The sequence below is a fragment of the Strix aluco genome, chromosome 2 (genome assembly GCF_031877795.1).
Source record: "Strix aluco isolate bStrAlu1 chromosome 2, bStrAlu1.hap1, whole genome shotgun sequence".
Lineage (NCBI taxonomy): Eukaryota > Metazoa > Chordata > Aves > Strigiformes > Strigidae > Strix > Strix aluco.
This window is the reverse complement of record NC_133932.1, coordinates 67,287,888-67,315,111: the sequence shown is the minus strand read 5'-3', so window position 1 is coordinate 67,315,111 and position 27,224 is coordinate 67,287,888. Positions and strand designations below refer to the sequence as shown.

At 42.0% G+C, this 27,224-nt stretch overlaps 1 long non-coding RNA gene across 1 annotated transcript; it reads left to right on the top strand.

Moving 5' to 3' along the window:
* Positions 1 to 440: 440 nt before the first annotated feature.
* LOC141920226 (uncharacterized) lies at positions 441 to 13,942 on the top strand. The gene is made up of 2 exons (XR_012622260.1): positions 441 to 591; positions 12,336 to 13,942. It is a non-coding gene; the product is annotated as an uncharacterized LOC141920226 (long non-coding RNA).
* The last annotated feature ends 13,282 nt before the right edge of the window (positions 13,943 to 27,224 follow it).

The following is a 27,224-nucleotide window of genomic DNA, read 5'->3' as shown; positions in this document are numbered from 1 at the left end:
ACCAGAGTTGACCTATAGATGAATCATGTATATTTTATAACTGATAACCATTGTGCTAGTAGGTATTGTACTAAGTTATAACAACCCACTTATGCTGATGTAAAAAGTGCTAAAGCATTGAAATACTGAAGCCTGAACAATAGGCCCCAAGCTGAAGCTGCTAACTTAGCATGTAATCATTAACAAAGTATATAAGTTCACTAGTGAAAGATGTGGTTTAGCATATAATCAGTAGTGAGGATGAAATGCTGAGAGAATGTATCCAACTTCCCTTGTTTAGCCTTGTTCAAGGCTGAGAACCCACGTATTTGGCCTTGTTAGAAAGTCCCTTGGTTCCCCCCCGCCGAGCCCTGGCCAGGCTTTGGGTGGAATCCAACAGGAGAATGAAACCAGAAATTCTCCGCTCAAAACAAAGTTGCCAGCTATTCTAGCTTGCCGATCTCTAGTATATAAGGCTGGACCCACTCACAGCGATTTTAGATGCCTCACCTATGGATGGATGCATTGTGTAGGACTTCCCACTTGCCAGGACAGGCTCTCCAAATCCTCGCTGTAACCTGGGCTCCCCAGCGACTGCAGATCTGGATGATGGTAACGTATGCAAGTGGTGATGTATCTTTCTTAATCACTATTCTCTCTCTCATGTAGTAACGATTTGATGCATTACCCTGTATTTTCCTATTTGTTGCTTTAGGTGCATTATTCTGCCTTTTCTTACCGCATGTTTTCTGTATTACTCTGTTACATTATTTGGTTATCACTAGTAAAATACGCCTACTCTTCTCTCTGGTGTCTGAGATTAATTGGTAACCTTAATCAGCAAAACAATATACATGCAAGCACTTTCTCCTTGAATTTAGAAGTATGACACATGGTTCTGTGCAATGACAGTGACTCATTATCTAAGTTTTTGTTTATTATGTAGGTAGAAGTTTAGGAACTCCATATGATCCTTTATTATAATATGTACAGATTTAGTTATTTAAGAGCAAAATAATGAGCCATTAAAAACCAGCTATCTGGGGGACTGGAGTGAGCAATAAATCTATCTGATAAATTTAGCTTTCTTTTTCACAATTCTGCCATTATGAAAATCTCTTTTAAAGTCTATGAAATTATCTGAAGCAGAGCTCTGTGGATACCTGATACACTCTCTCCAGGGGAATTTGGAGATTGCAGCATGTTCTGAAAGACCAATGAACTTATTGCCCCTTTCTATGTTGTCAACAGGAACTGCTCTCCTAGAGAGATAGCAGCCAGATCTCAGTGAGAAGAAGGGTTGAGATCTGCTGTTTTGTTCTGGGATGGTTAATCTGAGTTTCTTATTCAGTCTCCTTTTTGGTAGGGATGGGGTCTGCTTCTAGCCAAATTTTGCAGGCAAACTTGAAAACTAATATTTTATTTTCTACATATATGTTTGGGTATTTCAAATTCACTTCCTATCAGATTTGTAATGTCAGACAAAAAGGACACCCCAGACTGCAAGAAACTGATTTGTTGAAATGTGATCACATCAGTATGCAGGAGGTGTTTTCGGCATACCTCTTTAGCTTTTGCTTTGTTTCAATCTGTTATTTTTTGGGTTTGTACTATTCATACATCTCCAATTTAAGAAATCATTTTAAAAAAAATGTTACCCAGCAAAAGGCACTGGCATATGCAGAATTTGCCCAGAAACAATCATACCAGAAGTGACTGATAACCACAAATTGTTTTGCTGACTCTGCAGTATCATTAAATAAATAGCAGTCCTCTTCTTGCTCAGGCAGCCAATGCACAGCACCAAAGCTAAAATCCTACTTGAGCTTTGGTTATCAGAAAGGAGAAAACCGATTCTCTAAGTCAGGAGTAGATGAGTGCACATCATAGCAATGTTATGGCCATTTAATCGTTTTTCCATAAGAAAAGATTAAAATGCCTTAGTTATGCTAGATTAAATGCTCATTCGATAATTGCAATGGACAGTATGCTTTCAGAGTAGGACAATTAAATTAAAAGAAAGACAACTACAGAAAATGTACTAGTGGTAGAATTAGACAATGTTTCATCAGTCCCCAATGTCTCTACAGTAATGAACCTGTCAAAAGATAATAATATTTTAGTGAAAGGTGTGATTGGATAAGTCACGTTATTTATTAACTGTTACCCTAAAATATCACTTTTGTCTTATTATTAAAGAATGGTTAGAGGGCAGCAGAGATGCCTGACATAAAGCATTAAAATATGGATTATGGCTATAACAAGCCGTGGAGTGTATATGTTGTGCTGTAAACTCTGTAGCGTAACTTGCTAATACCTGATGACTAGGAGCATTCAAGAAACCATAAACCAGCAGACTTTATGCAAGTTCTTTGGATTGATTTGGTAATTCAGTAGTGTATTTAGCTAACTCCCTGGAGCTATGTTTGTCAAAACATCTTAACCATCCAGTGTCTACATCCTTAGCTTCTAAACTTGATTTTCAAACCATTGCAATTAAACTCTTTTTTTTTTTTTTATGATGGTGATAATGGTAGTAGGCAGGGGTGTGTTATGGAAAAAGAACTATACAGCAGCAAACACCAGCAAAACATCGGTCAAAGATCACAGCAAGCTCTCTGGTATTCCCATAGCACATGCTTTTTATTGCGAGCCCGAGCTAGGTAATCTAGCTGTATGGTAAAGAAGGGATCTTTGTAAGTCCACTACACAAGATAATGAAGAGGGAGGAAATAAGCAGTGGCACTACGGATGACAGCAAAAGAGCTATTATGAGAGGGGAAGGATGTGGCTACTATAATGAGGAGACTATATCAAAACCACAGATAGCATGTACACAGAAAGGAGTACTCAAAACATTACCTCCTTTGTTTTTGTAAAAGCAACAGAAGTGAAAAATCAGGAATCCAGACTTCTCAAGCAATGCCTGATATTTTTACCAAAAAAAAGCAAGACACAAATAATTTTGTATTTATTTTATTTTTTTCTATCCGTATTTCCTCAGCTTGAGATCAGTGATTACAAGTAGGATTCTGCCAAATCATATTGCCCTGTAGCAGTTGCTAGTTATTCAGGATATTCTGTCTTTCCTGTGGCTGTTAGATCATATCACACTGATAAAATGCAAGATATAGAGCTGAATACAGTAGAAGCTTTTAGACAGCAAACTGCATCACCTTTAACTAACTGTATGAGAGCGCCTAAAACTGTGCCTCAACTTCATTCTCAAACAAAATGTATCTTGCATTTCCAGAAATTTTTTTGATTAAGAGAAGGTGAAAAGTTACCAATTAAACCAAGAAAAAGCTAACTTTGTGGAAGCAGGAAAAACTATCTAAAGTAAACGGATTCATTGATAAAAATGCAATTATTCTGTTAGATGCAACTTGATCCAAAGTGCTAAGTGTGGGTTTACAATCCCTCATGTTTCTTGAAATACAAAACCTGCAATAAATCAGGGGCACCAGGAAGTTTTTGACTTTTTCCATCATTGCCAGGAGAACTTCTGTTAAATGCATTAATTCAGGGAATAGCAGTGCAACACTGGACAACACCAAACTGACAAAGTCCCACAAGCACACCTAAACTTTCAAGCCTCGAATGAAAGGCTGCTCATGGACAAATCAAGATTTTTATAGTAGGAAACATAAAAGATTCATGACACACTGGGACAGGTATCAGGAGTGTGCACATCACCTCAACTTCATCAGTATCATTGCATCCTCAGCACACCCTCTTACCAGCCCACAGATGGGGCGTTCAGGACTGTTAGAGACACACAACAGACATGCGTGCACATACACACCCATGTGGAAAAACAAAATCCCACAGAGTACATGTGTGCATATGTAACTCTTGTGCTTTACTCTTCATATTGAGTAAATTCCACCAGCTTTTTAAAAATTATTTAATGATACCAAAACAGACACTAAGTTACTGAGAAAACCCAAACCCTGGAGCTGAGGCTACTCTCCTGTTTGGTTAATTATATAAATCTAATTCCATTTTCCTTTCTGTGAAATCTGAAATCCTGAAAGGCTTCCTGACCTGGTTTGCATTTATGAAATTATAGCTGAGTCTATATTCTGGTACCAGATTTCTGTCATATTCAGAATGATCATGAAGACCTTTTTTCATGGAAAACCAAGGCTCATCATTGCTGGAGGAAGCATGTCAAATATTTTTTACCGTTTGACTCTTCTAAGGATGATTAGTGCCAACCTAATATGCAAGTGGGAGTCTGAGAAATATACAGATTTAAACCCTAACATAGGATTATATGAGAGCACCTACTATCACAGAATTTGCCATTGACACAACATTATTGAGACAATATGGCTGTAGCAACCAAGGACACCACACCTACCACGATACCCAGTTTCACAGGAGGGGAGGAGAATGGACATAAGCAAAACAAATTTGTGATTTACTGCAAAGCTGAATGAACCATTGTCCAGAACAAACACACACAAAAATTACAAAGAAGGACAGTGTACCCTCCTAATTTGGAGAGCTACACACACTATGGGAACTGAAAATTAAGTTTCTGAGGTGGTTTGTGGAAGGGCTGTTAAACAGCTTATTTGCATCTTTATGGCTGGGAATTAGACAGTGTAAATACCTATCTAATACCCACACACATACCTCTACACATTTACAGGAATACTCTTGCCCCAAGGAAGTTTTAGACCACGTGGCACCCTTTAGAAACAGCTGCTTTAATGGTACAGAAGATAACCCACAGCTCAGGTTTCTAGAAAAGCATGTAGCCAAAAGAAAAAATGCCAGATAAAAGATGGTAGAGAAAAAAATTATTTTCAGCTAACAATAGATGGATACTATTTGTAAAGTGGCAAAGCAAGAGTTAATCTAATTCCCTAAAGCTCCTTATGAAATGACAGTTCTTAAAAGGGTTGTACCTACACTTATAGATAATGATGCAAGATGCAAGGAAGTGGAGAATCAGGCCCACTTGACTCTAATCCTACCGAGTAAAATATATATTTGTACATTAATCAGAGCGTGCACAGAAATACCTATATAACAATACATAAGGAAATGAACAGATTAAAGCACAGAAAACTCCAGATGCTGGAAAAGATTTTGCGTCCTTATTTTTAGCAGCCAGCATCAGCAAGATTGTCTTTCAAAGGAAGGAGAGAAACTGACTTCACAAAGACACTTGCGTTTCAGGTCAGCGGTACTTAGGGAGTATTTCTGTTCCCAGATGGCTTCCTGAGTATATTTATAAGATGCAAAAAAAGGACCTGCGAGTATTTCCGCACTCACTGCATTTTAATCTGGACAAGGGATTAAAGGGAGGTGCTTCCCATTGCTTGCATAACAGTCGCTAACCCACTTCACATACCGATGACTGTCTGAACAATTTCCATGCCAAAAGGACAGAAGATACTTGGTCCCTGAAGTCCTACTAGAAGAGCCACAGAAAACCAAAGGATGTACATGTACATCAGCACCAAGGATCAGACACAAGTTATTGCCAGTCTCTGTTATTTACTCCTGAAATTCTTTGCACAAAGCAACAACAATGTACAGTGATCTGATAAACAGTACTGGTTTTTTTTTTTTCTTTCAAGGTCAGTTCCAAGAAACCCTTGCTAGAATCAGCTAATTAATTTTTGGCCTCTTTAACTACAGGGTATTTGAAGCCACATGTTATGAATCATTTTCAGTTGAGATATTAAAATCAGATTACAAGAGAAAAGCCTTGTAAATATTTGCCTTCAAATGAGGCTAAGAATAAATATATATTCAGTAATTCATCCATATTTAGCAGATATTAAAGAGACAAAGCATAGCTTTAAATTCACTTATCATTTTATACAAAGAGGGGAAATATGAAACTTGGCTTGATTAGCTTGTTTCTTCCTATGCTTTGTAATACCTTATTAAAATTTGAACTTTGAAATTGATATTATCAGTCAAATAATGTCAGCAGAAATATTTAATCTGTGGTTAGAGCTTTATTAATAGAACTTTTATTTGAAGTGTTTTATGTCCAAAGAGAAAAAAAAAAATAGAAAGCCTGAAATGGACTTGGAAGATTGATTTGGCTTCACTGATTCCATTTTGAAACTCTACATAACTTACTGTTAAAGAAAACTCCCTAAATCTAGCTTCCTACATGCACACACCTCAGACTTACAAAACTACTGTGCTCTCACTGGTGAAACTACCCCTTTCTGACTGGGAGGTATTCAGGTCTTCATGCCACACAAGGTTCCACTGGCCTACCACCCTAGGCAGGCAAAGACTGTTGTGTTCACTCAGAAAGACTCATAAAAGATGTTTTCTCTTTTCCTCCCCTACTGAAAACATTTTAACCATTAAAGAATGTCGATAGAGTATAGAAGTGAAACAGGGAAATCATTGCTTCTTGCCTGTTTTTGACAAATGAGTAGTGTTAACTGATGAAATGAGTTTGTAGACCTCTGATAGACCAAACCCCCAAATTAAAGATAATTATTCTGACAAAAATGAGGATGACATTGCAGAGCCTCCAAGGGTGACATTAGAAATAAAAATCACTTCAGAATTTCACTTATAGAGGAGCCGCATTTATGGAAATCTGAGTGACTGTCACTCATAATATTCCATTTTGCATTATAGTAATGTCATTGGAAATAGATTTCAGTTTCCCCGTAAACGTATCTTTTCATCTCCACTGACACATGCACCAAATATTGCAGAATGCACCCTATAAAGAAATATATATGAGAGGGAGAATCATGAAGTCTTGCTGTGCATTCTTGTTTTTCCAGTAAATATTCTAGTTGTCAGTCCTGTCAGTTATGAATTTGCAAGGATAGGATTTATCTTGAAAATAGCTGAGGGAGAGGGAGAGAGAAAGGGGAAGGGGGAAAGGTAAAGGGAGAGAGAATAGGGAAGTGGAAGGGAAAGGGGGAGAGGGAAAGGGGATGGGAACGGGGAAAAGGGAAAGGGGATAGGAAAGGGAAAGGGGGTAGGAAAGGGAAAGGGGATGGGAAAGGGAAAGGCGGTAGGAAAGGGAAAGGGGATGGGAAAGGAGAAGGAAGGAAGGAAGGAAGGAAGGAAGGAAGGAAGGAAGGAAGGAAGGAAGGAAGGAAGGAAGGAAGGAAGGAAGGAAGGAAGGAAGGAAGGAAGGAAGGAAGGAAGGAAGGAAGGAAGGAAGGAAGGGCAAGAAAGAAAAGTAAGAGGGGGAAGAAATAAATATAAACTGAAAGAATGAAGAGAGAAAGAGAAAGGAGGAATGTGTCCTAGCAGGCAAATTCTAATGAGACCCCCAGGTTCTTGGTGTGAGTATGTAAAGAAATAAAAATACAAATGTTGATTTCACAGGCAATCTGATTTCAAAAGTGTTTGATAATCTTAAACTCTTTAAAAAATGCGATGCCTCTATTCATTACTTTTGTTACCACCAAAATATTCCTTATGTAAGGACAAAATAGAAGAATTCTGCATGTAGTCAAAAAACCCCACCAATGTACCAGACTTTCTTTCTTTTTTTCACACATACATAGGTCTGAATATTTGATTAATACTAAAACTACAGGTCACAACTCTTAGGAACAAAGAAGGAAAAGATAATGCTTGCCACTTTGGCATGGTTTTACTCAAGCCAAAACCAGTACAAAGCCTAAAAACCAAGAAATACCTGCAAAGATCTGACCATCCTTATTTAAAATTAAACAAAAAACAAAGCCTTTCAGGTCTCTATCTCCCTGCTGATTTGCAAATGCCTGGCTTTGATAATACTCCATGTTATGGGTAGAGGTTATGGCATTATCCACTGGGAGCAGTTCATGAAGACAGGCACTAAAAAGAGGACTTTGAATTCTCTACTTGGCATTTTCTTTTAGAATGAAATTTATGATATGTGTTAGAAATCACTCTATAGTAGCAGTGTGAAACACATTGTTTCACTCCTGAAAACTTGGCTAAAACAAGCACTTTGACATAGCGCTTAGGGATATGGTGTAGTTGGGAACTGTCAGTGTTAGGTTAATGGTTGGACTGGATGATCTTCAAGGTCTTTTCCAACCTAGACGATTCTGTGATTCTGTGAAAACCACACAGCCACAACTGATGTTTCCATACATCACAAAGAGAGCTAAATAACTTGCTTTCCCAGGACTATGGAAGTGAGGATGAGAAGGGGGATGAAGGGAGCTTAATACAAGCATGAAGTATTAAAAGATATGTGATAAAACCAGCAAAGTTTGTAACAGGGAAGGTTTTACTCTGTTGCTGGTGCTGTTTTACAACCAGTTTGCAGGAAAAGAAAACCTTTGTGTCTAATGCTCTCCCTGGCAATGCTCCTTTTGCCCCCCCAGCCCCATGCACAGGTGCCTGCTGGGTGCAGTCCAAGGCAGGAGTACCACATGCCATCTGCGGCATCCCTCGGGAGACCCCAGAAGATCATCATAGAAATTCACTTGGATTTTTATTTCAAGAAGCATTAATTCTATTCCCCTTCCTAACCTACCCACTCAGCAACAGTCTTTATTCAGGTATGGACAAAAACAAACCAAACCAAACCAAACCAAAACAAAACAAAACAAACAAGGAGAACACAGTTCCTGCCAACCAAACACCAGTCAGGGGCAGAAGCTTTGGGTCCAACTGTCCTTCAATTTACAGAGGCAGCTTTTCATGCCAAACAGGAAAAAACTAGAAAATTCAGAACAAAAGGTTTCTGCTTTGTGCTCCTCCAGACTCAAGCTTGTTTCCTTTCAGTTTGGGGATTTTCTTCTAACTAACAATAGGCATTGCTTGGTACATATAGATGCTACTGTTTGTAGCACTCAGCCTGAAGGATAGCAGAGTTTACTCTGTTGTAACAATGTTAGCGCTCACACTTTCTTAGTAGACCTTAACCATGTGACATTACAGGTACACTAAAGCAAGTCTTTAAATTTTAGTACTTTTATAACTGAAAAAAGGCTACCAGATTTAAGATTGGTCACAACAGTGAAGAAAAGGGCTGATATCTGTGACACGGGATCAACTTTTTTAAAAAGCGTCCATTACTAATGAATGTAGTCTAAATATTTAGATATTATTTGGTTTAATTCATTTCCAAATGCCAAAGAGCTACTAAACAAAGTATTCCTGTTTATCCTAATATTCACAATTTTGTCTTTATTTTAGGAGAATTTAAAAACTACAGTGACATTAAATTGCAGATTGTCAGAAGGAACCGAGGGATTTGGATCCCAGGTGTCACTGCTCTGCAGAGGAAGTTCTTCCCCACACAATAGCAGGAGCTTTTCAGAGTCCTACCTCAAATTAACAATAATACTAAAGGCAAGCATTGCATAATTATATCAGCACTTCTAGTATCTCCTCTACAGAACCCCAGTATGCTGTATTAATTCAATGCTTCCCTTGGGATCGAGGCACAAAATATCATGAAAAATGCAAAATAGCATGCTGCTGTTTTTAGCAGGGGGGTTTATTTGTGATGTTTTCTATAGCACTGCAATCTCCTTAAGAACCAGAGGGCACGGTTAGTTTAACAATGTTTGCGTGACGATGGCTCCAGTACGCATCCTCTGGGCAAGTCTACAGGACATAGCAACCAGTTGGGATTATCAAACTGAAGCGTGCATAGGCATCTCCTCTGAAAAGTAGCTGTGATCAGAATACCCCGCTTTGTTGGGCACACAGGGCTGGCTGAAAATCATTTCCCACTGGCAGAGGAATACAGCCCAGTCATGGACCTGACCTGAGAGTTACCTTCCTTCCCTTTTGTTGAGCCGGTGGCCAGAGAAGGCACACAGAGGACATGGTGGGAGCTGGAGGTTTGGAAAGGTGTGAGGAGTGGCAGGGAAAACTGAATTATGAAGGAGAGAGGCGGCTGCTCAGGAAGGGAGGGAGGAAGGTGGCGGCTCACCAGGCTGAGCCTTCTGTGCTGCTGAGGAGGAGCAGAGGCTGCATGTGTACTCTTCCAGTAGGTATGTCAAGCGTATGATTGCTGCTGATGGGGAAAGAGTTTCAGTGAACAAGCACATTCTTTGTAATGCAAAGGAGATGTTTCATTACAAACTGGATGAGGAGCATTACTCCAGCTCCATGGATGCATGAAACGGAGAGGTGGCATCCTGACCCATATGGCGTGACCCAGCTGTCGAGGCACCATGGCTGCATGAGCCAGAAAGCTGGTTTTCTGAAAACATCTCATAGAGTCAGCTTCTAGGCTTTTATATTCAAACCCTTGAATTTAAGTGCGTGGCAGCTCCCAGAAGGATTATACCCTACAGTTGCTCAGTGTGCAAGCCCAATTATGACCTCAGCATTTGAAACAATATCTGAAATACAATTTAAGCGAGAAAGTAGCAAAGCCCCTCACTTCAGTATACAGTTTAGACAAAAATACAGACTAGCTGGCATCTTTTGGGATTATAATACCACCTACACGGCCACAGTGTGAATCTTGCCCTGAAGAAAACCTGCAATGTTCCGGTTGCAATTGTTGTTGAGAAATTTTTAACCTCCCTGAGGGAACTTTTTTTTTTAACGGGTTAAAAATATTTCTATCCAGCATCAATTCTGCAGTTTTCCCTTTTAATGAGTGAAACCAAAGTGCAGAGTCCAACTTTCCTGCCACTCTTTTACCATACAAAAACAATGCTGGCGTGTGCTTCACACTGCCTTCCCCCGTCACCCAGTGGGTGAATTTTGTAGCCTGCCTTGTTAGTGGCACAGCAGGCCGCCAAAAGGAAACTGAGTTGTTTGTATGAGATGAGATGTTGGGCTGCCAACTGTTATAAATCTTGTGCTACTTACAGCTTCGGCTTTTCTTCAAGCCTACTCCACCCCCTGCTGTGGTTTCAACTGTTGGAGCAACATTAGGAGGCACAACTGAAAGCAGTAATATTGGCATTTGTGGGGAAATAAGAGAAAATGTGAGGAGGTGGCTAAACAAAAATGTTTCATTGAAAGAACTGTAAGTACAAGACCTGTAGCCACAGAGATTTGGGTCCTGTGATGGCCGAAAGAGGAATTGCCCCCTGCAATATTTACCTGTAGTTGTACCCATTGCCACCAGCTTGTTTTGTTAAGTGTAACTGCTTGTAACCTCACATGTGCTTCCACACTGTCATATCATATTAAATGAGCTATAATTGTAGTCTATTAGAGTGCAATAACCTAAAAGTGATAGTGCATGACAGCACCTGTCAACACGTCATGGAGGATTGTATGGAATGCTGAATTATACCCATTTTATACCACATTAATGAGGCAGCTCATTCTTATCCAGTCATAAATAAACAGGTTTCAATTCCTTTATACACCATGAGAAGCTTTTTTTTTTTTTCTTTTGCACAGAGACCCACAGAAGTCATGATAAGATGATCTATTGCCTGAAAAGTAGTATCAGAGTGTGGTCATTAATGACAGTGATTGTGTTATTTTTATCATTATTAATTGCTCTATGAATACATCTTGGTGTGACTGTTTCTCTCCATTTTTCTGGAGAAGAAAATAGGGAAACACATAAAGAAAACCAAGATTGGTTGTCCCTAATAAAGTTATAATATAAAATAAATGAATTGTCTGATTGCTTCAGCAGCACCCAAAGGATGGACTGATATGGGCAGAAACTTGCTCTCCTTAAGATCAATGGCTGTGCTGGAGCCTGGTTCTTCATAAACTCTTTAAGTCAGGTTTGAAATGGGAATGGAAAGAGAAAAAAGGAAGATGACAATAGGGAGAGGAAAGACAGAGCGAGAGGCTTTCAGCCAAATCAAAAGAAAAGCAAACGTATCAAAGTGCATGTATAGTGCCTATTATTTTCCGTAACCTAACTGGATCAAGGTGTCTTCATTTTGAATAGCTGCTTAGCCTTCAGAACCATAAATAACTGCCTGTACTCTTGTGCTGAGCCCACGTGAGGAGAGGTCGATAAAGTCCCCTGCAAGTGAAGATGTTTCCTCCCCAACCCAGGCAGAAGTCCTGTGCACCAAATACACCAGGTGATGCTGAAAGATGGATGTGGGAAGGCTGGTCATGTTAGGCATTTTCTTTCCTTTTCTTGCTCAAAGTTACTCAGCTAATGCAAGAAGAGGTGGCCCATTCAAGATTTATTAAGCATATATAAAGTATGACATGCAGAAATAAAGCACACTTCTTAAGAGAGAGTACCAATAAAGAGTAGATGGTATTTATAAGAGAGAAAATATTTTCAACATAAGGAAAATTAAGGGTTTGGGAGGAAGGAACCAGCTGCTAACCAAACCAATCACTAAATCCTGTTCCTTTGCCAGGCACCTCTTGCAGGGCCTGTGTGTTGGGTGTCTTTTGGGGCCCTGGGAAATAGCCTCTGCTCCTTCGTTATCTTTGAACTGTTGCAGGAAGAAGAGCAAGCTTGAAAGTAAGGCCCACAGGAGGCATGCCAGCTTTTCCCTCGTGAGTGAAAATGAGAGATCCATCCTTGGGACCTGACACCCGGGCAGCCAGTGTGACCAGACACTGATCTCACTCGTCCTTGGCTCCACATGGGACCCTCAAGGGCCCTCTGCTCCCATGGTCACCACCAGTTTGCTGCAGGAATGATGACTTATCTGAATACTCTGACATCATACATTATTTTATTCTGGTTTATTTCCCAGGACTGGTAATTAATAATTTTGCCAGTAGAGTTTTGGATGGAGTGCTTAAGAATAACTACTTTCTTCATTTTGTCAAGCCTTATTTATTATTTACATATCACCTTAAAAAAAGCCTACAGAATCACTTCACTTGAGTACTTTCTCTGTAATCTTAGCTTTATAACAGAGGAATGGATTTAGAATTATGCCCTTCATCTCCAACAGAACTGAACTAAAAATCATTATTTAAAAATCAAATCTTCATTTCCCTCAGAAGTTGTTTGCAACCTTTCTTCCACAAATGCACTACCCTATGAAAGCAAGGTGGAAGGACAGGGAGAACCAGTGTTATTAGGTACTAGACAAACAGATCAGGTCAAAATCGTTCCTGACTTTGGCTTGATTTGGCTAATAACTTTGACTGAAAAAAAGTTTATTTCAAAAAAGAGAAATTATTTTCATATTTTCACAATATTTCAACATTTTGTTCAAAACTTATTATTTCTAAGCTCTCTAAATTAAAAATGCATTTAATGAGCATTTCAATTCCCGCAACTAAATGAACCATTAGCTTTGACTTCAACCCCAGATCACTTTTTTAAACTTTTTTTTCGTTTTGCCAAGAAAGCAAATAAAATTTTATGTTTCAGGTCAATCCAAAATTAACGTTTTTTTTCTTCAGTTTGACCAGTGAACTGAAAAATAAATTATTCACACAACCCCACTTTAAAATGGCTTGGAACTGTCTAATTGTGCATGTAGGCAGTTACTTACTGTGTGATCTTATTACTACTCTCCTAATTCTTGCTTTTTCCCCTCCTAACTGTTGTGTCTTGTTCTATGTCAAACCATAGACTGTTACGGACAGACACTTTGCCTTCCTGTACGCCTGAAATGCGTGTGTAGGGCAATCATCCCTACACCAGTGGTATATAAGTGGCACAGGGCTGTGTCCACTACATGTCCATCAGCCCTCCCTAACACCTAGATGTCTTCCTTGTCACTGCAAGTGACATTCCCAGCATGTGGGATTCATGGCCTTCTATTTTCTCCTGAAAGTAATAATTCAGCTTTACAGACTAATTATTTAACCTTTCGTATTGGGCCTGTCCACTGACATCTGAACTGGAAGCCAGCTCAAGGAAGGAAACTCAACAGAGACCTTACAAATCTCCATAGCAGGGGGAGAGCTAAGTGTTTGATTTTGAAACTGGAAAGCAGATGAAAGAAGTAGCAAATGAGAGAGAAGGTTGGAAGAGTTTCTTTTCTGCCTGCTCGCCAATGCTGGCAAAGGAAGAATAGATAAACGAATGAATAGCTCTTGGTGTACATATAATTACCAGATCATTCAAATACATCTTTATCTTTCACTGTCTCTTACAGCTTTTTTGTTGTTTGGTTTGTTTGTTGTTTTTTTCTTTCTTTCTTTTTGAAAGAAACATGTGGTACTGTTTTCTGGTCTCTGCTTAGACTGGTCTGAGTTTATTTCAGTGGACTTACACCTCATTTACAGTGTAGTAGCAACGCTTTCTTTGCAACCCAAGAATAACACTTTCACTAAGATGAGATGTGCTGCAAAAATGTTCGATTCCCTCCTCAAAACCAAATGGATATTTCACCTTGATCCAGACAAATGGCAGATGCAGCCAAAAGCTCACTGTAGCAGAGACAGAGGAGAAAGCAAGGTTTCATTCATACAATAGCCCACAGATCATCCATAAATAACTCCTGTGTGGATTTGGTTTGGGGTTTTCTTTAATGATTTTTAGTGTCCTTACAAAGTTTCACTGCATTCCTCTTCACCCCATAACTAACAATGCAGTTGTAACAAATCTGCCTTCAAACACCATGATACACAGCCTGAAAAAACATGTTTCTCTCTGAAAGGGGACTTACTGGCAGCTTACAAAACAAGCCTCTTTCTATTTGTAAAGCATTTCCCATATATCCTCTGTACATATAAATCATAGCTCTCTGCCTCTGTGCATGACCGAAGCTGACCCAGAATCCTTGCATTAGACTACTGTGTACTGTTTCAGTGCATTGAAGAAAGCCTGGTGGGGACAACCATGATCAATTGTCATGAAGCTTCCACAGAAATCCTGATGCTAGCCTAGAAAAGTGACCCTTCTTGTCCTGTCCCCTGACCTCCACGCTGTTATTTTCCATCAGCAAAGAACTACAACTGTAGATCTTCTTTGGGATCCTAGTTTAGAAGTTAAGAGATGGCAAACATAGCCAAAGAAAAACCATCACAAGTCCAGACCCCAAGACTAGCCAAGACATTAGTTCAAAAGAAGACAACATTTTTGATGCCAGTTATGTCCTCCACTACCCTGGGTGCAGGCCACAATCCTGCACAGAACATGTGAGAAGCAATCAGCACCTGAGGCCAGGACCAGAGGGACAACTCAGAGCAACATTCTACATCACTAGCAGAAAACTACACACTACTTCGTATGTAGGAACATACCATGGAATAAATTGTACCTACTTAATTAACTGTACTTTGCAGTTCTATATTATTAGCTGCTGAGGGCAACTGGCGGCTTGGCACTGTAGGCAGCGTGGATTACATACGCAGCCTGAACCTGCTAATTGAGTCTGAGCAAGTGTATGCAGCTCGGCTGGCTGATGTCCCAGACCCTCCCACACCGTTAGCAAAGTGTCTCTGGGTCTTCTGCTGGACACCCGGTGCAACTATGTAGGTTCAAGTAGCATCACCTCTGTAATTTACACGTGGGGAACAACTTGCAAAGCACTTGTTCACTTCATGATACCAAATTTGAGCCCTGATTTGCAAGGGCTGTGCTGGCTATGGAAGGAAGCTTTCTTCTCCACGGCTGCATTTCTAAATGAAGTTTTTTCTGACACCCGAGTACCACCCACATTTGCCAGCTGACGCCCTGAGTCAGGCTCTGCTCCTAGTTTCGTAAATTCCATGGAGACCCCAGGGACAGCCAAAGTGCAAGAGTAACTAGATCTGGGGCCTTGGTTTTGGTTTTTGGTGGGGTTTTTTGCTACTCCTTCTCTATGCCAGCAGAGTTTAGAAGGATCAGTACAAATGATACAGACTTCTGTAACGTCTGACATCAATTTCAGCAAAATCTGAGCTCTCTACAAAAGAAGTTTGCAGTTTAATTAGAATGGCTTACATCCAGCAAATGTGTTCAGAATAAACAAAAATTGGAACATAGGGATGATTTTTTTTTTCCTAACGGTAGCTCAAATACAGAGAGGGGAGAATTTAATTAAATCCACACAGTCCGGCAGCTGCTTGTGGTTGGAGGCCAAGGGGAGACCCCGCAGGCTAAGTTAGATAGGGTGCATGTTGTCCAACGTGCTAGTGGGAAAAGGGAGGGACTGATATTAGGCCTCTGCCCAGAACCCTTCTTTTTGTGGTTCCAACTCTGCATAAAGTACTGAATAGGATATGTGAAGCCTGATTGTCTTCACAGATTATTTCCCATCTTTTGAACTCCTCTTCTTGCTGCAAGTATCATGGGTAAAACACATTAGCTTTTATCTGAGCCTTTCTCAGCACCCCATAAAACACAGCTTTGTGCACTAGAGCACGAACAACACCAATAAAAGGGGTGCACTTAAGGGCAAGATTTTATGGATCCATCTGCCAAGCATTTCTTCACAAGAGGAGAAACACGTCATGAGTCTAAGCAGAGGCCAGGTCTCACCAATCTGTTTGTTGCCAGCAAAACATCAAGCCATCCCCATGATTGCCTGATCTGGTTTCTACACTTTGGAGCTGAATCTGAAGAAATCACTGAGACACTGACTCTGAGGGAGCACTTTAGGGAACAGAGCATGGCAGGAGATGACACTGAGAGCACTGAAGCACTTTCCCTGTTCACCCTTCACCAGTCAGGGTCCTCACCTGCAGAGTGATCTGAGTCCCTCCCAGGCTGAAGGAGAGCGAAAAACATACATCAGATTCATAATCAGTCAAGGAGGTATCACATTGAGCCTTCCTGAACTATGAGAATGGCAGAGAGGAGTAACAGGCATTGCCACTGCGTAAAACTGGTAAATGGCACGCAGAAAACATAAGGGCATTGCCCAAGTACATGGCTAAGTAAATGGGACCCCACAGTCACAGAATTATGGAGTTATTTTAGTTGGAAGGGACATTTGGAGGTCATCTGGTCTGACCACCTTCTCAAGACTGAGCTAGCTTTGACATGAGTAAATCAGACCTACTGTAGTGAGGGGGCTCAATCAGGCATGAAGAAGAACATGCTTTTTAGAGCCCTCGCAACCCCCTCTGACATCCTCTGTCCCCTGGAACAGACAGAAGCTGCCCAAGTCCCTGATGGGGAACCGGGGAGAGACAAGTGGCCCATGCAGTGTTCAAGCTGCCATGTAGCACACATCAAGCCTTACCATTTGGCTGGGACAAAACTCTAGGAAGTGGACCCATGCCAGTTTTCCCAGAAAGTGAGGCAAGCCAAGCCAAGCCTAATGTTCGTGTCCCCAGCATGTCTAGATCATGCCTAAGAGGAGCTGTCTGTGAGGTGCTGAATTCCCCTCTGCCTCTCCATATAGGCTGTGCTTACTGTCACAAAAGACATACTTCACAAGAGTAGTCTGGGGTCAAAACATATGCGAAATGTCTCCAGATTAGTGTCCTTCCCACTGTCTCCCACTCTTGGTTTACCTCTCTTCCCTCTTCCCCCATTGCTTTTTCTGATGTATAGACTTCTGGTTTTGCTTGGGAAAGGTGACCATTTAACCTCTGCTTCCCCAGGCCTCCAAACACTTTCCCAGCTGCAAACACAAGGGCAGAGCACGGGCGAGCACTCACCAGGAGGGCCCATGCCCTGAGACAGATGTACTATTTGCACAGACAAAAGCTTCTCCTGCACACCTAGGTGTCAGAAAAACCTGACCACCCAAGTGTTTGTGCAAAGGGAATAAAAGGAGCAAGAACGTGATCAGATGGAATCGCGAGCCAGCTTTAGCAAACACGGGCTCTAATTAATTTTTTCCTCTCATTGTTTACTCAGCTTTGCATGTAACTGAGAGCTGAACTGGGCTTATCAGTAATTACTAACAGTTCTGGAAACTTTACACGCTATTGTGCTGTGTTACTATACAGGGTAGTGATCCATGGAGATGGGTGTCCATTCATTGCTAAGCAATTTTTTTAAAAATCAGAAAACTCCTCCAAGACTCTATTAGCGTTGCTGCGATGGAGGGGAAAAAAGGGGAGAAGCTAAGGGTGGCAGCACATCTGTTTCAGATCTAATTATGAAATTTTCCCTGACATAGCGGCGGCATGCTACCTCGGCGGCAGTGTCAGAGGATGCTCTGCCTGCAGCCAGGCTCCTTTCCCAGCTCTGGAATTGCATTTTCCCATTCCATAGTGACACCTGCTGGGAGCAACTGAGCGGAGACTCCCCCGCTGCTCCGCTTGTCAAGGGGCTGCGGAGTGCAAAATGAAGGGTCTACGGCAATCAGGCAGATTGATTGCCCTCCTTTCCTTGCAGATTGAGCCAGGCTCTTATCAGAGGGAAAACGGATCTCTGCGGCGTGATTAATGCTCAGAAACGCCCCACGCAAACAGCCCCTCAGAAGCGGTTGCTGGAGCATCAACCAGAGGGCTGCGGGAGAAAGGAGCAAAGGAGATCAGAGGGATGTTTGGGTGCAGAGGGCCAAATTTAGCCCATGTGGCAAGAAGGCTAAAGCAAGGGTGAATCTGTCCCCTCTGCAGAAGCTGAAAGGTCACGCGAGAGGAAAGGTCATGTTACACTTGCTGTTTGATGACAGTCTTTCTGTAAATATTGGTCACTGTAGGAAGACAAGATCCCAGCTCAGTACCTTTGGTCTGATTCAATACGGCCATTCTGATAGCAGCCAAACTGTGGCTTCTCTGTGCTTTCTAGTCTCCTTTCATCCTGAGGATTTCACTGCTCCTGCTCAGCATTTAGATCCCGTCATGCCTGGCATGTGGGCAGCAATACACGCATACAATAACCAGGGAAATGGAAAAATCTTGCCCTAACCTTGCACTTTCCTTTCCCTGACTCAAAGCTGAAGGGAAAAGAGGACCCAGCAGGAAAAGTGCCAAAATGTTTTAGAAATAAACGACAGACACCAGAGTCATCACACATTTTCCTAGGCAGGATAGTAATTTCTGTAATATATTTTTAACCGTGAGGAGTGATGGGAGGGAAGCCACTTAAATCTAATGCAAACGGAGGATTTGTCAGTTACGCAGTTTGTATAATGTCATACGTAGAAAATGTTATAAAAGTGGAGGGATTGTGGAGAGGAGAGACATTTCTAAAATTGGAGGCCGCCTTTTAGGGCTTTAGCCCCCTCACTCTTCCAGATCACTGGGAACGTTTTTCTCCAAGGAAGGGCAGGAGCCTATCTCAAAAACTGTGACAGCTCTCTAAGCTACATGTTACTTAAGAAACTTCTCTCTTCTTCTCACTGCTACCTCTTCCAGTTTTTGCCAACTGCTGCTTCTCTTCATTTCAGCTCTTCAGTGATCCCCAACCATTTTAACCACAGCGGGGCAGTTTCCAAATGATCCCAGGCTGTTTTCTTCTTTCCTTCAAGGCAGCAGCAGCTTCTGTGACCAAAAACCTTATCTAATATGGAGGCTTCCTGCTGTTTCAGTTTTGGTTCCAGCCTTGGCTTAAAGGTGTTAGAAATGGGACCATTTGCCCAGCTGATGCACAGTGACAGCATCAGTTATGAGCACGTCTGGAAATTCTTCAGAATTTCCAGCAGTGGTTCAACAGGGTTAATTGTGCTGACCTCATTTAAAAAGCACTTTGAGATCTTATGAATGAATATAAGCATTTTAAAAACCCCATGTATTATAGTTATTAATATGTATTACTCTCACAGCTAATTATTTACGCAAGAAATTATTGAAGCACCCGTTTATAGCAAAAAGTAGAGCAGCACCACGGGAACAGGAGTCTGGTAGGCTGTAAAGAGCTTTTAGCACAACATTTGGGGCTGTCCTGCCCCAGAAACGGCCTTTGTCGTTATTAAGGTAATGCAAGACTCCTGTGAAGGGTAAAACGTGCTTAACCGAATTAGCCTCTGGCTCTGTGAAGGCCGACAGACTTGAAACCCCCAAAATAAATAGCGAGGCCGAGATACCTTTAAATGGATAAACCCTGAGCTAACAGCAAATGCTCCGCGACTGGAGGAGAAAAGCCAGGCTCTCATTAGCACTAACAAGGCGCTTTCTCTGGGAGCAGCTCCCGGCAGAGCTCCTTTCGAGGGGAAATGAAGCCCCCCGGTGGCCGCCGGCCGCTTTGCAGCCCCCGCTGGCCGCCCGCCTGCAGCCCGGCCCGGCCCGGCCAGCACCGCTCCCGCACCCGCTCCCGCACTGCACCGCTCCCGCACCGCTCCCACACTGCTTCCCGCACTGCACCGCTCCCACACTGCTTCCCGCACTGCATCTGCTCCCGCACCCACTCCCGCTCCCGCACCGCTCCCACCCACACCCGTTCCCGCACCACTCCCCCTCCCGCGTTGCTCCCGCACCCGCTCCTGCACCACTCCCCGTCCCCGCTGCCACTTCCACATCCCCACCGCTCCCACACCTGCCCCCACTCCCGCACCCGCTCCTCCACCGCTTCCGCACCCGGTCTCCTGCGCTTCAGCCCCGCTGCCCCACGGCTCTGCTGCGAACCCCGCGGTTTTGCCGCAGCCCACCCGCCCCTTGGCCCAGGGCAGCCCTCGCCACAGCCACACACCCCTGGGCCACACATCCCCACTCCAAAAATGTCGTCATCTTCCTCCAGCCCGCTTTTATGAGTCGCTAGGTGAGAGTGAACAGTGGTGGGTTGACAGATGTAGGCATCAGCTGATGGGATTTCCATCCTGCGTTCAACATATGGGTTATGGCTTGCACAGGGGTGGCGTGGATTTTACCTGTGTTCCCTCTTAAGCTGAACAGCAAATACAAATGTGTATAAACGCAATGCTGGCTGCAGTTCTTTCACCGAGAAAGCAGTTGGCAGGCATTCCTGTCTCATGAGGGGAGAGTTTGTTTTTGCCAAACGTTTGTGTTACGCTGGAAGAACAGGTAGTTCAGAAACTCACGCCGTACAAGTGTCCTTTCCAAACTTAAAGCCACGCCTGTGGCATTCTTCATCAGCAGAACCCAGGTGCACTGAAAAGCTGGCATGGGCCAAATCCTTTTTGTTAAATTCCACTCTCAGGGCTCTGTCTTTTTCTATTATTGAGCAGGTTTTTGACACTCTTCCATCTAAAGGTATCCCTATGTCTAGACATACAGGTGATAATCGAACAGGCAGTGTGTTTGTGCTGGAATAAGGATCTGACCAAATAACCCAAGCATACGACTGATCAAAGAGTTTCAGATACCAAGATGTAGGGCATTATCTGCTAACTTTGGTCTCTCTCGTTCATGAATTTCCTCTGTTTCTGAGTGCAGAAGCTCCTTATTAAATTAAAGAGCCCATAGCTGATTCATGCAGAGTCTTCAAGGGATGTGCTCATTTCCCTGGAGCAGTGGAGACATGGGCACAGATTACCAAGGGCAATTTGAAGGGTATTTCACTGGCATTGAAATACACATAGAATTTGTTGGGGTTCTCTTCTGCAGAGAAAAAATGTCAGACATGCCTTTTTATAGCATTTGATAATTGGAATATAATTACTTAATATTCCCATACATCTGAATTACAAAGTAATACTTCTTACCACAGAAAGGTTATCCAAATATTTTCCTACTGGTTGAATCACAGGTTAGACTTATGAGAGGGTCTCATGTACTAGAACCAGCTGTCACCACCCTGTCTTTGAGCATGTACGTCATTGCCTTGTGACAGATTTCTATGGGACTGTTCATACATTAAGGTACCACTAGGTTTTCATCAGGGCTAGAAAAACTAAGCTGATAGGAGTTGGGCTTCTTTTTACCAGGCTAGAGCTTTTTTTCCTGATAGAGATTAGAAGCAAGTGCCTCCTGTGGATTACATTCTCTCTAGATAACAGAGAGCTAGTAGTCTATTTGAAACATCTTCCAAGGGAATGTGAAGCTCTTCACAGCTTCTATACAGGACTGTACCAATCCAGCTGAAGAGCCAAACCTACACATTACTACGTTCTGTTCTGAATCCCACCAGGCTCATTTCCTCAGATGCAGCTAACATTTGGGAAACCCATGAATTAATGGTGTATTTTGCAACCTCAAGAACAAAACAAGCATTTGGAGCTACAGTGATGGTACTGCAGTATTGGCACACTGGGCCTTGTTTCTGTGGGTAAATCAGAGAGCATAGTCCAGGCTGTAGTTCTGCCTCTCTCTTTGACCAACTGTGTCTTGCACACCACAGCATAGTCACCATCAGTTGGCAGAGCGCAGGACATGAGATCGCTTTTTGGAGCTAGTTGGCATGTCCACACTGCATTGCTACATAGACGTCTCTGGAAACTGAATTTGAAGCTGTATCCTCTCACGTCTGGACCCCAGGGTGGGTCCTGGAGAAGCTCACATAGCTGTGCAGGCTCGTCTCAGCACCAGGCACATCTGGGACTGTTGTGTGCATGGCAGCAGCACACCACGGCCTCGAAGCATGAGGTGCTCCGAGGGAGCCTTAACACTTCCCTCCCTAAAGCCTGCTCCTTAGGGAAGGCTGAAAGGGTGCTCTTGTACCGGATTATGTGATGCACATGCCAAAGAAACAAGTTACATTATAACCTTAGCACTAGTCCTGGAACATACAGGAATATGCTGTTCATATTGCTTTGACTAGCAAGTTGCTATTTAAAGTTCAGGGCAAAGCTTTAAACCCGGAAAAGGTTTTGATGTAATTGCTGAGGATTGGGGGGGGGGGGACAATGATGAACGACACAGGCAGGACTGTAGGAAAAAGGAGTGAAAGAAGGATTACGTTGGAAACTTCAGTTTCCTAATCAATAGCTACTGGAGCTTCTGGGTAAGCACTATTGCATATTTCCTGAGAGAGGTTAAATGCAAGCTGATCACACCAGCTCCTTAGTTTAATACGTCTATCAGGGTTAACAATGACCTGGGTATGAGATCAGTCACTTTATTTCCTATGGAAAATTCTCCTATTCTCCATTAATAAAATAATTAAATTTCCTGCAGTGTAAAGTATTTATTGGTTAATTCTTCTTGGGAGTCGCTTGTCTTGACTTTGTTCAATGTTTTGTAAAATTCAAGATTAGGCCCATTATATTAAGAGCAGGATTCAAATATATTTCAAATCTCATAATGGCATCCTCTCCTGCTACAAAATCTCGTCCTGGACTGAATATGAGAAGACAAAATTAGTCCTTTTTAAGAAGCAATCATCAAAGATCAATGATCATCAAAGCACTTGACTTGGGGGAAAAAAGAAAGAGGACAAATTTCAAGATAGCACGACAGTCAGTGAGACTGGAGTGCTTGAAGCTGGTGGAATTTTTTTAAGTCATTCACAAATACTATATCTACCCTTGACAGGTCATTTCATTCTATTTAGCACTTTTTATTCTCTGTGGTTTATAAGCTCTTAAGCAAATGTAAGAGGGAGGAAAAGCTAACGTGTCTGATAATACACTATATCAGGCTGACAACCTAACTGAATTTCCCCTGTGGTGCTAGCAAAATGCTGTTCCAAAAAGTAATAATGCACACGAAAAAAAAGAAAAGGGGAAAAAAAAAGGAAAAAAAGGGGAAAAAAGGATCATAGAGATCATGCCGTCACATTTAATTTCAGAGAACAAAACCTGAAGCTGATTTCTCTTTAGATCAGTTGTATACCAGTTGGAACATGGGTGCCTAGCACTGCGACAGAGTAATATGATCTGAGCTTTAAATAGCTGCCAAATAACCATGTGGTGGCTGGCAGCATTAAACGTGTTGCAATGAGAATGATCTGTTTCAAAGTAAAGCCACATAACAGAGGATAAGTCAATCTGATGTGGTATAGAAAAGGAGAAAAAGGAGGGGGGAGCGTTTTCCATTATCTTTCTGGGTTTCTTTCTGTTTTAAATGTGTTTCCATCTTAAAGATGCATTAATCTAAGGTCCTTTTCTTAACCGGTTTAAAACCTGAATCATGTGAGGTCATTTCAGAGAACACCTTCTTGGGCACGCAGGCACAAGGGAGGGGAGGAAATGGTGTGCCAAATGTGAAGTAGCACCACTGAGACCATCCCTTTGCTGCAACCCAGTTCAGAGTGGCTGCCTCCCAGTATGAAAGACACCTTCCGTGTGCAGAGGCTCCCACTAGTTTGTACCAAATTCATCCTTGGCAGTTTTTAGGAGCAGATAGGGAACAGATCTATGGCAAATAACATGGGGTGACTTCTGCTCTAGGCCCTCCCCTTATTCTCAGAGCAAAATGTGGAGCCTTGCAGCACTTTGTGAGGACTCTGTGGGCTCTTTGGGATGTAGGGAAAAATCAGGGGCAGAATTTAGAAGTGTCTAATACAGGAGATGTTGCCAGTCCTCCATTCCTTCCTACCTTCATGTTAAATGGGTCTCCTGATCCCTACTGTCAACTGGCTGCTGGGTAGATGACCCACATTGTGGACTGGAAAGATAGACCACTTTAAACTGGTAACGTCAGTAAGAGACATGGAGGGGAAAAGTGGTACTGTAAATACTAGTGATTCTTCATCCCTTCTGCCACTTTTGATTATAGACGACCAACTTCTGGTTTCAATTTCAGTGTCTCCACCGACTTCATCAGCATCAATTCAGACTTACTCTAAGTTAACGCAGTAGAATTTCATGTGAACATACTTTATTTAGTCTTCACTGCCTGTAAATCACACTGCCGAAAGGACAAATAGGAAGAGGAGAGCCAGAGGAAAACCCAGCTGTTGCATTAGAGGGTAAACAGTACATTTAAGAGGTTCAATATGACTTCTTAAAAGATAATAAGCACAACACACGTTGCAGCCAGTTAGGATTTTGTAAGAACGGGGACAGCAATACAGACACTACTTATGATTGTCCTACTAGCAGTTTACTAGCACACTATAGAGTACAGTTGCAGCAGCTAGGCACAGTGCAGAGAAATAAAGCAGGCTTTATTTTGCATTTCCTCAAAGGAGAATATTGCTTTACCTCATTAATGTAAATGTCAATAAACAGCTACATATTTCATGAAGGTCAGTTCCAGTGAAACCTCCAGCAGACACCCCAGTGAGTACCAAGGATGAACCAGGGGCAAATCCTTTTCTGGTTTTGTACACAGCTGCCTTTGCCACGTTGTGTCAGTGTGTGCCCCAGGAATCCACAACAGCTGCACAGCGGGCTGGCAGAGGGCATCACAGAGGGATGCTCACCCTCCTTTCCCTCCCTCCTTTCTCATCTCCATCCCCTCATTTTCTCACTGCCTCCTTTGTGGGCAGTCATGGTCCTCTCCATGTTTACACTGGACAAACAGATGATTGTCAGACTAAAAGTAATCAGAAAATGCTTCTTACCTACCTTTTCCTTTCACCATCACTTTTCCAAACACTTTATTTACTTTAAAAAAGAAAAAAAGAATCTCTTTTCTTCCAATATGACCACAGGCCATTAAGCCAGTGAGTCAGTTAAAAAAAAAAACAAACCACAAAACCCTATAGATTTGTGAGAAACACAGTGCTTTGACCAATTTCACAGAATATTTTGATTACAGTATTTAATCCCCTTTACAATCTTTTACTCAGCTCTAATCATGAAAATCCCTGCATCGCTGCCAAGGATTTTCTAGACAAAAGCGTATTGGAAGAATGCCACAGAGCGAGTCTCCTTAGCTGGCCTGTCTTCCCTGAGTCCTTACAAACCCATTCCTCTGCACATAGCTCTTTAATGAAATCAGAATAAGGGTTAGACTGTGCTTTTAGGTAATACCCATACAGAAATGCCTCCACACCACCCTCAACACCATTCCCTGGTCTGCAGCAGCTACTTATTGAACATCATGTGCTTACCTACATAAGTGTTTTGGAGGGCCCAAGCAACCTGTCCTCACTGTTTCAGACTCTCAGTTCTGCCGTTAAGAGAAGAAGGTGGTATCCAATTAAATCAAATTGACAGAGCTACAGACTATTGCCAGAAGTGTGAGTCTGAGTGAAGAATTTATGAGTACTCAAGCAATTTCTACTGATGCCAGAAAGGCCTCCTGAAGTTTCTAAGGAAACACTCAGAAACACTTTGGATCTTCAACAGCCATTATGTCCACAGTCTGACCCAAAGGATTGCCTCCAAGAGAGGCCGCCTCATACACAAGAGTGTAGCTAATCTAGCTGCATAATGGAGAGAGTTCTGAAGATGCACATGGGCTGAATTAAGGCCTCCACGGGAGCCTTTGGCTCATTCCTTGCAGAGTTTATTAGTTGCTGCTGCACACATGGTTAGGTTTGCTGGAAGAAGTCCAGCTCTGAGGCACCTCTCAATTCCTCCAGCTTCTAAAAGTTGCAAGAAAGGGGCTCAAGTGTATTGCCCCCTCTAAGCTCTTGTGGAGAAGGATTCTCCCCTGCAGAGAAGCAGACAGGGTTTGAGGGGGTACCTAGTCAAATAGCTCTTGATTATTGAATTTACCTCCACAATTACCAGCGAGTATCCTAGACTGTAAAGGGGGTAAATACCAACAGATTGTATTATTTGAGAAACAGTATGTGATTGTGTAATTAAGGCCAGGAATATTATACCATATGCACAAGGGACAGGGTTAATTTCAGCATTTCCTGACTAACCAAGGGCATTATGGTGTAACCCTAATGTTCTCCGGATGGCTATCATTTATATGGAGTTCATATATATACTTCTGAATATTTGGTTAAAATTCACCCATCATACTCTCTGACACAGTAATTAAAAACACCATGTTAGCTGCCAATAAAAATATTTTTGTGATTTGGTAATTATTCCAAACCTCATAGTCCCAGCTTCCCTACCCCCCACCCTTGTTTTCTTCCTGTTCTATAACATATAAAGCTAATCTTGACGATGGAAAAATAAGTAGCAGGGAAGGCTGGAAAGCTTCCAATCACAAAAGCTCCTGAAATGGAAGCAACATCCAATCTGGCCCACCACATCTTCTAGGTGGGCACTCCTTTCCTGCCTTTTAGTGATGCTTTCAGTATTCATAACAGCTGTGGAATTAGGCCTTATGAACAAGAAGAAACCAACATGCAGTCTTTATTTTTCCCCATCAGTCCCAAACTATTCTGCATTGAGTTACAAAGTGAAAACCAACACACTCTCAGATGGTTTTAATTTCAACTTGGGCCCAATGCCAGACAAAGTTTCCTCATTGTTAAAACTCCACCCCATCTTTTCCATACCATGCATACAGTCCCATCCTCATCCCACCTTCCAAACATATGTGCACATGCACACACATACACAGAGAACCAATCACTCCTACAATACAGAACCAAATCCATCTCCCCTGCAGTCTTAGCTAGGCTCGTTGCTTTCCTTGGGGTGACTAATAGTCAAGTTGGATTTGCTCTATAATGCAGATTTTTAATATTTGGGAAAATGAAGGCTACATAAAACATACATTTTCATGTCCTAGATATTGTCTTCATAAGAAACCTTTTGTAATAAAAAAGTCATTTTACACAACCAGAACAATGTTTGTTGGAGCAGTCAATTATTCCATTCAAAAATAAAAGGGTTAAAACTTGA